At 39.0% G+C, this 11,379-nt stretch overlaps 1 pseudogene; it reads left to right on the forward strand.

Annotated features, from left to right (window-relative positions):
• Positions 1-404: 404 nt before the first annotated feature.
• On the forward strand, positions 405-710 carry LOC117515115 (annotated as a pseudogene).
• Positions 711-11,379: the final 10,669 nt, after the last annotated feature.

Below are 11,379 nucleotides of genomic sequence, written 5' to 3' on the forward strand. Positions count from 1 at the left end.
CAAGGTGGAGGGATGACATTGTTTTTAGTGTTTTCCATAAGATAGCCCATGAATGGTCAAATATGTAATGTCAACATCATAATGTCAGGTATAAATAGCCAGATGCTCCAAATCCAAAATATGGTGAAGGTTTCCTCTCTGCTGTATTATAGTCAGGGTGATTTCATGAAAGTCCAAAACACGCATTTCAGGTCATTTTCAGGACAAGCAAACACCAGAGGGGGCAATCACCTGAAACACTTCAAAGCATTTGTTTTGAAACAGTAGGTCATGGAATACAATGAATTTCCATTTAGCACAGTGTTTGATATCTTCCTTTTGAATAATGTTTCAAAAGGTTTTGAATTTTTCTAGAACAGTGTTTCAAGTTTACCATCACTGTTTTAACTTTAACTTTGGATACAATGAGTGGAAGGTTCAAGGGCAGCAAAGGACTTGGAAAAGGAGGTGCCAAGCGGCATTGTTCTTCATGATAACATCCAGGGAATCAGCAGGCCCACTATCCGCCGTCTGGCAAACCACGGTGGTGTCAAACGGATCTCCAGTCTTATCTACAAGGAGATTTGCGGTGTGTTGAAGGTGTTCCTTGAGAACGTGATCTGTGACACCGTCACCTACACTGAGCATGCCAAGAGGAAGACTGTGACCATCATGGATGTGATGTATGATCTGAAGAGGCAAGGGAGTATATGTACGGCTTCGGTGGTTAAGCCGCTTCACTGTCTTTGTCCATCAGGCCATCAGACTCAGGGCTGGATCCAGAGTGAAAATCTGACAGATGCATTTTTGCCCAATGATAAAATAAAAATCGTACGCGTCTTGTTATTCAGTAATCTTCATTCTTTTATTCGGCTCTTTCTTATCGTGCACTCGCTCTGTGGAACGGTCTTCCTGCGACCATGAGTCAGTTGGAGCCGTAGTCATTTTTAAGTCAAGACTTAAAGCCTATTTTTATTCTCTTTCTTATTAATAGTTTTTATTTTTTATGTGTTTTATTCTTTTACTTCTGTTTTTAATTATGTATTTCATTTTTTTATTTTTATTTATTTATTTTAATTTTTTATGTTGAACTGTTCTATGTGAGGCGCCTTGAGATGGATTTTGTTGTGATGTGGTGCTTTATAAGCCGATTATAAAGCACTGGGTAGTCTGGGTGCCTGCTCCCAGACTACCAATAACCAGCAAAAATCTATTTAAGCATAAAAATTCAAAAAGAAAAAATAATATAGCACCTTCAACTGCACCACAGACTAAAACAGTTAAATGTGGTCTATTAAACATTAGGTCTCTCTCTTCTAAGTCCCTGTTGGTAAATGATATAATAATTGATCAACATATTGATTTATTCTGCCTAACAGAAACCTGGTTACAGCAGGATGAATATGTTAGTTTAAATGAGTCAACACCCCCGAGTCACACTAACTGTCAGAATGCTCGTAGCACGGGCCGGGGCGGTGGATTAGCAGCAATCTTCCATTCCAGCTTATTAATTAATCAAAAACCCAGACAGAGCTTTAATTCATTTGAAAGCTTGTCTCTTAGTCTTGTCCATCCAAATTGGAAGTCCCAAAAACCAGTTTTATTTGTTATTATCTATCGTCCACCTGGTCGTTACTGTGAGTTTCTCTGTGAATTTTCAGACCTTTTGTCTGACTTAGTGCTTAGCTCAGATAAGATAATTATAGTGGGCGATTTTAACATCCACACAGATGCTGAGAATGACAGCCTCAACACTGCATTTAATCTATTATTAGACTCTATTGGCTTTGCTCAAAAAGTAAATGAGTCCACCCACCACTTTAATCATATCTTAGATCTTGTTCTGACTTATGGTATGGAAATAGAAGACTTAACAGTATTCCCTGAAAACTCCCTTCTGTCTGATCATTTCTTAATAACATTTACATTTACTCTGATGGACTACCCAGCAGTAGGGAATAAGTTTCATTACACTAGAAGTCTTTCACAAAGCGCTGTAACTAGGTTTAAGGATATGATTCCTTCTTTATGTTCTCTAATGCCATATAACAACACAGTGCAGAGTAGCTACCTAAACTCTGTAAGGGAGATAGAGTATCTCGTCAATAGTTTTACATCCTCATTGAAGACAACTTTGGATGCTGTAGCTCCTCTGAAAAAGAGAGCTTTAAATCAGAAGTGTCTGACTCCGTGGTATAACTCTCAAACTCGTAGCTTAAAGCAGATAACCCGTAAGTTGGAGAGGAAATGGCGTCTCACTAATTTAGAAGATCTTCACTTAGCCTGGAAAAAGAGTCTGTTGCTCTATAAAAAAGCCCTCCGTAAAGCTAGGACATCTTTCTACTCATCACTAATTGAAGAAAATAAGAACAACCCCAGGTTTCTTTTCAGCACTGTAGCCAGGCTGACAAAGAGTCAGAGCTCTATTGAGCTGAGTATTCCATTAACTTTAACTAGTAATGACTTCATGACTTTCTTTGCTAACAAAATTTTAACTATTAGAGAAAAAATTACTCATAACCATCCCAAAGACGTATCGTTATCTTTGGCTGCTTTCAGTGATGCCGGTATTTGGTTAGACTCTTTCTCTCCGATTGTTCTGTCTGAGTTATTTTCATTAGTTACTTCATCCAAACCATCAACATGTTTATTAGACCCCATTCCTACCAGGCTGCTCAAGGAAGCCCTACCATTATCTTCGATCTTAAATATGATCAATCTATCTTTGTTAGTTGGCTATGTACCACAGGCTTTTAAGGTGGCAGTAATTAAACCATTACTTAAAAAGCCATCACTTGACCCAGCTATCTTAGCTAATTATAGGCCAATCTCCAACCTTCCTTTTCTCTCAAAAATTCTTGAAAGGGTAGTTGTAAAACAGCTAACTGATCATCTGCAGAGGAATGGTCTATTTGAAGAGTTTCAGTCAGGTTTTAGAATTCATCATAGTACAGAAACAGCATTAGTGAAGGTTACAAATGATCTTCTTATGGCCTCGGACAGTGGACTCATCTCTGTGCTTGTTCTGTTAGACCTCAGTGCTGCTTTTGATACTGTTGACCATAAAATTTTATTACAGAGATTAGAGCATGCCATAGGTATTAAAGGCACTGCGCTGCGGTGGTTTGAATCATATTTGTCTACTAGATTACAATTTGTTCATGTAAATGGGGAATCTTCTTCACAGACTAAAGTTAATTATGGAGTTCCACAAGGTTCTGTGCTAGGACCAATTTTATTCACTTTATATATGCTTCCCTTAGGCAGTATTATTAGACGGTATTGCTTAAATTTTCATTGTTACGCAGATGATACCCAGCTTTATCTATCCATGAAGCCAGAGGACACACACCAATTAGCTAAACTGCAGGATTGTCTTACAGACATAAAGACATGGATGACCTCTAATTTCCTGCTTTTAAACTCAGATAAAACTGAAGTTATTGTACTTGGCCCCACAAATCTTAGAAACATGGTGTCTAACCAGATCCTTACTCTGGATGGCATTACCCTGACCTCTAGTAATACTGTGAGAAATCTTGGAGTCATTTTTGATCAGGATATGTCATTCAAAGCGCATATTAAACAAATATGTAGGACTGCTTTTTTGCATTTACGCAATATCTCTAAAATCAGAAAGGTCTTGTCTCAGAGTGATGCTGAAAAACTAATTCATGCATTTATTTCCTCTAGGCTGGACTATTGTAATTCATTATTATCAGGTTGTCCTAAAAGTTCCCTAAAAAGCCTTCAGTTAATTCAAAATGCTGCAGCTAGAGTACTGACGGGGACTAGAAGGAGAGAGCATATCTCACCCATATTGGCCTCTCTTCATTGGCTTCCTGTTAATTCTAGAATAGAATTTAAAATTCTTCTTCTTACTTATAAGGTTTTGAATAATCAGGTCCCATCTTATCTTAGGGACCTCGTAGTACCATATCACCCCAATAGAGCACTTCGCTCTCAGAATGCAGGCTTACTTGTAGTTCCTAGGGTTTGTAAGAGTAGAATGGGAGGCAGAGCCTTCAGCTTTCAGGCTCCTCTCCTGTGGAACCAGCTCCCAATTCAGATCAGGGAGACAGACACCCTCTCTACTTTTAAGATTAGGCTTAAAACTTTCCTTTTTGCTAAAGCTTATAGTTAGGGCTGGATCAGGTGACCCTGAACCATCCCTTAGTTATGCTGCTATAGACGTAGACTGCTGGGGGGTTCCCATGATGCACTGTTTCTTTCTCTTTTTGCTCTGTATGCACCACTCTGCATTTAATCATTAGTGATCGATCTCTGCTCCCCTCCACAGCATGTCTTTTTCCTGGTTCTCTCCCTCAGCCCCAACCAGTCCCAGCAGAAGACTGCCCCTCCCTGAGCCTGGTTCTGCTGGAGGTTTCTTCCTGTTAAAAGGGAGTTTTTCCTTCCCACTGTAGCCAAGTGCTTGCTCACAGGGGGTCGTTTTGACCGTTGGGGTTTTACATCATTATTGTATGGCCTTGCCTTACAATATAAAGCGCCTTGGGGCAACTGTTTGTTGTGATTTGGCGCTATATAAAAAAAATTGATTGATTGATTGATTGATTAAATTGAAATTGAACAATATTTTATTGAGTCTTAAAGTAAATAAATATGAAATTGGTCACTGGATCTTTAAACTTTGGACATAATAAACTCTACATTGTGGATCCTGAGCTCTGGACATAAATAGGAATAAACAAATCTGTAGTTTTTGTCAAAAGTATTTCCTTTCAGGCATATATCTGAGCTGAGCTCTTGCAGCTGTGCTGTGCTGCACGTTGGGAGGAAAAAGCGTTTTAGTCGATTGTAGTTTCTTGTCTGTATTACAACGTTTGTAAGAGGTGTCATTTTATTTAAAGTGGTAATTCATTTTGAAGTTATTAATTTCGAGCGGACTCTGTCTCAGCAGAGAGCCGAGCAGTGTTTGGAGCTGTGCCAACGGAATGGAGGACGATTCTTGTTTCTTGACTGCAACAAGACAAGAGTCCCAGTTAGTGACTTTAATCCACACAAAAGTGACTCATGGTATTTTAATGGCTTTGAGAGGGGTTTAGAAGCAGACTTGCCGTTTCTGAAGAGCAGCAAAAAGAACCAACGAGCTCATGGATCGAAGCATTGCTTCAATGGTTCATGCTTCAAAGTGGAGTCGCGCTGCAGAAACGGTTGATTACAGACCATCCGTATGACTCTGAAACTCGGGAAAATCCGTATAATTTACCGACAATCCGTATAGGTTGACATGTATGGTCGGAAAACCACCAAAAATGTAATTTCAGTCATCATAGAATGCCTTTCAAACACACTATTGTCTGAAATCTATTTATAAACCACTCACCATTTCTTGCTGAAATAAGCGCCAAATTTTCCTTGCACAACTTTTTTCCTGGATGCCATGATCATCGACTCGACTGGACTGATGCTATGTTTGTTTGATCCGGTTTGAATTTTCCTGTGTACACCTGGTACATTGTGAGATCAAATCAAAAGCTGTGTTCACTGCGGGGACACGTTCGGTACTATTCGGGATTATTCGAGGGTTTTTTTCTCCGATGACGAATGATGCGTAAAAAAATCTGACCAATGCAACTGCATCGGTCCAAATCGGTCTGGATCCAGGCCTGAGACTGTACAACCCCTCACTCTGGGAGAGGAGGAGTAACAGGAAGACAAACGATGGGAAGGAGAGGAAGAGTAGCAGCCAGTAAACCAGTAGTGAGCAGTATTTCTGGTATTTATATTTGCAGAGTGTTTTTACTTTTGATACTCTGTGTGCTTCTGACCCTTTGTGCTGCTATACACTGCTGCTGGAACCTCAATTTCCCTGAGGGAGTCTTGCCAAGGTGTTAATAAAGTTCGATCAAATCTAATCTAATCTAAACTACTTTGCAAGAAGTTTTGGTATGATGCCCAGCGCAACATTCTGGCAACCACCAAGGCAGACAACTGGTCCACCCTTACCTTTTTATTTAACCCTCTGCCTGCCACAGCCAGGTAAGTTTGGGCATGCCATTGGCCTTCTTCAGCTACAGCCACCCTCAACACTCAGGCACACAGAAAATGCCACATGTGCCAAAATGTCAAAGCTGAAGCTCCTTCACAATGCAAGTGCTACTCTTCAGCTTAGTCTCCCTATGTAACCACTTGTTTGATACAAAATCATTTCAGTGGTAAGAAAAGGTCACCAGCAATTGGAAAAAATAAAAAATAAAAAGGCACAAATAAAACAACATGCATAAAAATGTCAAGTCTTTGAATAATTTAAGCTCAAAAACTTTAGCCTCTTTGGTTACTGAGCTAGAACACTCGGTGGTTTCACTGGGTCAAACATCAAATGCGGACTTAATGTAGGATCAAAGTTTGCTCTGTAGCTTCAGGTGTTACTAATATCTACTGAAGGAGATATATTTAGAATGAAAGGTTAAAAAAAAGCATTTCTGGAGTAAATAGAAATTTGGGGTCTGTGTAATTTAAGCCCAAAATTTTGCGAGAAAAACTTTCTTTTTCAAGTTAATGTGCTTCTGCGTCACTTTGACACAATGGAAACAACAGGGTGCACATAGTTATGGAATATGTTAATGGAGTACTATTTTGACATTGGCCTCAAATACAAAGCAGGTGGCAGGTGGGTTAGAAGTTGGACTACCAATAAATATATTGACTGGGGTTTGACCCTTCATCTGCATTGTCCCAGTCAGCCAGCCTTGGCTGGAGAAGGAATCTGCAACGGACTGGCATCCCATCCAGTGGAAGTCATGAACTCTCATCTGCTTCATGATGGTATCTGAGGTTACGCACCGGCCCAGTGGGCCTTGGGGCTTCTATTGGACTTCCTTCTTCTCCTTCATGTCCCTCCATAGGTTTATACAACCCCTGGCAAAAATTATGGAATCACCGGCCTCAGAGGATGTTCATTCAGTTGTTTAATTTTGTAGAAAAAAAGCAGATCACAGACATGACACAAAACTAAAGTCATTTCAAATGGCAACTTTCTGGCTTTAAGAAACACTATAAGAAATCAAGAAAAAAGATTGTGGCAGTCAGTGATGGTTACTTTTTAGATCAAGCAGAGGAAAAAAATATGGAATCACTCAATTCTGAGGAAAAAAATATGGAATCACCCTGTAAATTTTCATCCTCAAAACTAACACCTGCATCAAATCAGATCTGCTCGTTGACATTGACCCTGTGCCATGACATTGACCCTACATGTCTTTTTGCAAGGAATGTTTTCACAGTTTTTGCTCTATGGCAAGATGCATTATCATCTTGAAAAATGATTTCATCATCCCCAAACATCCTTTCAATTGTCCAAAATATCAACGTAAACTTGTGCATTTATTGATGATGTAATGACAGCCATCTCCCCAGTGCCTTTACCTGACATGCAGCCCCATATCATCAATGACTGTGGAAATTTACATGTTCTCTTCAGGCAGTCATCTTTATAAATCTCATTGGAACGGCACCAAACAAAAGTTCCAGCATCATCACCTTGCCCAATGCAGATTCGAGATTCATCACTGAATATGACTTTCATCCAGTCATCCACAGTCCACGATTGCTTTTCCTTAGCCCATTGTAACCTTGTTTTTTCTGTTTAGGTGTTAATGATGGCTTTCGTTTAGCTTTTCTGTATGTAAATCCCATTTCCATTAGGCGGTTTCTTACAGTTCGGTCACAGACGTTGACTCCAGTTTCCTCCCATTCGTTCCTCATTTGTTTTGCTGTGCATTTTTTGATTTTTGAGACATATTGCTTTAAGTTTTCTGTCTTGACGCTTTGATGTCTTCCTTGGTCTACCAGTATGTTTGCCTTTAACAACCTTCTGATGTTGTTTGTATTTGGTCCAGAGTTTAGACACAGCTGACTGTGAACAACCAACATCTTTTGCAACATTGCATGATGATTTACTCTCTTTTAAGAGTTTGATAATCCTCTTTTTTGTTTCAATTGACATCTCTCGTGTTGGAGCCATGATTCATGTCAGTCCACTTGGTGCAACAGCTCTCCAAGGTGTGTTCACTCCTTTTTAGATGCAGATAATGAGCAGATCTGATATGATACAGGTGTTAGTTTTGGGGATGAAAATTTACAGGGTGATTCCATAATTTTTTCCTCAGAATTGAGTGATTCCATATTTTTTTCCTCTGCTTGGTCTAAAAAAGTAACCATTACTGACTGCCACAATCTTCTTTCTTGATTTCTTATAGTGTTTCTTAAAGCCAGAAAGTTGCCATTTGAAATGACTTTAGTTTTGTGTCATGTCTGTGATCTGCTTTTTTTCTACAAAATTAAACAACTGAATGAACATCCTCTGAGGCCAGTGATTCCATAATTTTTGCCAGGGGTTGTATGTGGGCCCTGGAACAGAAATGTTAATTAAAATAAAAAGCTGTGCTGTTTAATGTTCGCAGCTCTTACTAGCCACCAATTCAAAAATTTATCCAACATTTTAAGAATCAGTGAGAATGTTGTGGATAGGTAAATCTTTGTGGGTGAATCTGGATATATTCACCCATTCAGTTTTTTTTAAATGTTCCAAACATAAGGAGCACTCTTCATCTGCAGCGCCCCCCCCCCCCCCTTTTGCAGAGATCACAGAGCACATGAGGGGGGTCTGTGATGACCCCATCCCAGAGGAGCCCACTGTTTTGCCTGCGAGGTAAAGAGCTGGGATGCAGAGGAGTTTTTTTTTTTAATTTAATCATCACGCACCACAGTGCACAGTGTATACTAAAAGGAGATGGCAATTATAACAGCCATGCCGGCCTGCTGTCCTGCTCATGTGGTTATGTATCCCCCTTAGGGTGTCACAGGGAGACGCTGCCGTCATGAAAGAGAGCAGAAGTCCCCCTGCAGACACACCGGGCCCATCGCAGTGAGAGCCAATGAGGAGCTGGATCACTGGTCTGTGCCAGACACAGCCAGTGCCTCCGACTGAGCAAATTAAATACTTGAAAACAAGATTTCTGTTGTGCTTAATGTGTACTTTTCTGCCAATCCAGAAAATCCCGGAGCCATACTGACCCACTTTACTTCAAATCATTACACAGCAATTCCACATGCTCCTTAATCTTAATATTCTTGCAATCCAGAGTCACAGGATCCTTTTGATTGCATTGTTTGCACTGCGAGGAGAGGATACTGTATGATACAATATTGATATTTCCATAAATAAGTAGCTCTCACACATTTGTCACACTTCTTCACACCGAGACGAACTCGAACTCAACAACTTTTCATATCAGATCAATTCTACAAGGAATATTGTTGTTTATTGGCAAACATCCTGACACATCATCATACACAATGAAGACGACATGAATAATTAATATACTCTGGTACCAAATCTTGGCTCGTTGCTGGAATGGTGTTTACTCCCCTGCAGACATCCACGCTGAGGATAACCTCTGCTGTTTAGAGCAGCTCCGCGTCTCACTCCTCTGCCGCCGAATCCCGAGAAGCTACAAGAGACACAGTGGCAACATAAAGGCTGCAAGAAATAGATCAGTAAATACACAGCCTGCACTGTTTAAAGAGCGACAGGAAAAAACACTTAAAAATAGTATAGCAGTGCAGCCAAGAGCCGCTGCCTGCAGACAGATGGAGGGTAAAGGCTGCAAACAGGCCACACGCACAACCTCACCTTAAACTATACGCTCCTTTTTAAAAATTCATTTCATTTATTTCCTGCACAAAGCAAACAGATGAAACACTGTTTATTTAACACTATAACACAAACCATAATTTTAAAAAAAATGTACAAAATGTGTGAAATCAAAATTTCAATAATAATAACACTGCTTTATAAATTAATGTAATAATAATTGAATAATAATGTAACAGAATTTATAAATCAGTGTTTTTATTATTATTGAAGTTTAGATTTCATACATTTTGTACATTTTTAATAATAAAAAAATCAATAACATAAAAAATTAAAATCAATAAATATGAATATTAACAATGAACGAACAAATGAACAGAAATGGTCACTGAAGATGATTAGTGGAAGTACATATGTTGCTTACTTTTACTACTTTGACTTTTACAACCCCAATTCCAATGAAGTTTCAAAATTCCATTTCAAAATGAGCAAATATTTGCACAAAAACAATAAAGTGTATCAATTTGAACATTAAATATCTTGTCTTTGCGGTGTATTCAATTGAATATAGGTTGAAGAGGATTTGCAAATAATTGTAATTTGTTTTTATTTACATTTTACACAATGTCCCAACTTCATTGGAATTGGGGTTGTATAACAATAATAATAACAATGGTAAATGGACTGCATTTACTCGTATATAGCACTTTTCCGTCTGCCTCCGATGCTCAAAGCGTTTTACAAATAATGCCTCACATTCACCCCGATGTGAGGGTGCTGCCATACACGGCGCTCACTACACACCGGGAGCAAAAGGGGATTAAAGACCTTGCCCAAGGGCCCTTAGTGATTTTGCAGTCAGGCTGGGATTTGAACTGAGGATCTTCTGGTCTTAAGCCCAACGCCTTAACCACTAGACCATCACCTCCCCAAACAATAATAATAATAATAATAATAATAATAATAATAATAATAATAATAATAATAATAATAATAATAATAATAATAATAATAATAATACATAACAGAACACCATCCATTCTGGTAAATTATATTGGCAAAGGACCTGGTAGAGATAGGTGGAGTTTTTTTTTTAACTTATTAATATCTGTCAGGTTTTGTGGGTAACAGATGATTCAATGCAGTGAGGCTGAGGTGAAAAAAAATGATAAAATTTTATTAATTGGGTTTAAATGGTAACAGAACTGCTGGTTGTGAAAGCATCAGAGCAGGAGACGCAGGTTGGAGCAAAATGGGCACAGAGCCAGGACCAGGTGAATGCAACAGAGCTGATAGATGACTGGAACTGTAGGAAAATGAGAAAAAGGGGTCAGAAATAAGCACAGTGGAAAAAACAGATACAAGAGAATCACAATCGAGTAATACTGGGGCCAGGTTACCACAGAGCGGAACTCTGAGAACTGTGGAGGGGAAGGACCGGGTGATATATGCTGACTGTGTGATTGGTAGCAGGTGTTCCAACAGTCACAGGTGTGAACTAGAGCACCACACTCATAGAGCGCAAACCTCTGCCAACATCAGTCTCTCTAATTCCACAAATTTTTACCTTGGAAAAAATGTTCAAGGTCGAAGCCCTGTTAGAAGTGACTTTTCAAAGCTAAATTAGATGTGAACAAATGCCAGGAGTATGTATTTATTATGTATTTGAATCAAAGTTTTTTGTAGTGTTGTCAGGTTTTGTTTGTTTGTTTTTTTCAACTTTTCCAGTTTCTCAATACTTTTTCAAATAATTTTCACAGAACATTGGTTATCTCTGCTATGCA

Source organism: Thalassophryne amazonica, chromosome 8 (genome assembly GCF_902500255.1).
Source record: "Thalassophryne amazonica chromosome 8, fThaAma1.1, whole genome shotgun sequence".
Lineage (NCBI taxonomy): Eukaryota > Metazoa > Chordata > Actinopteri > Batrachoidiformes > Batrachoididae > Thalassophryne > Thalassophryne amazonica.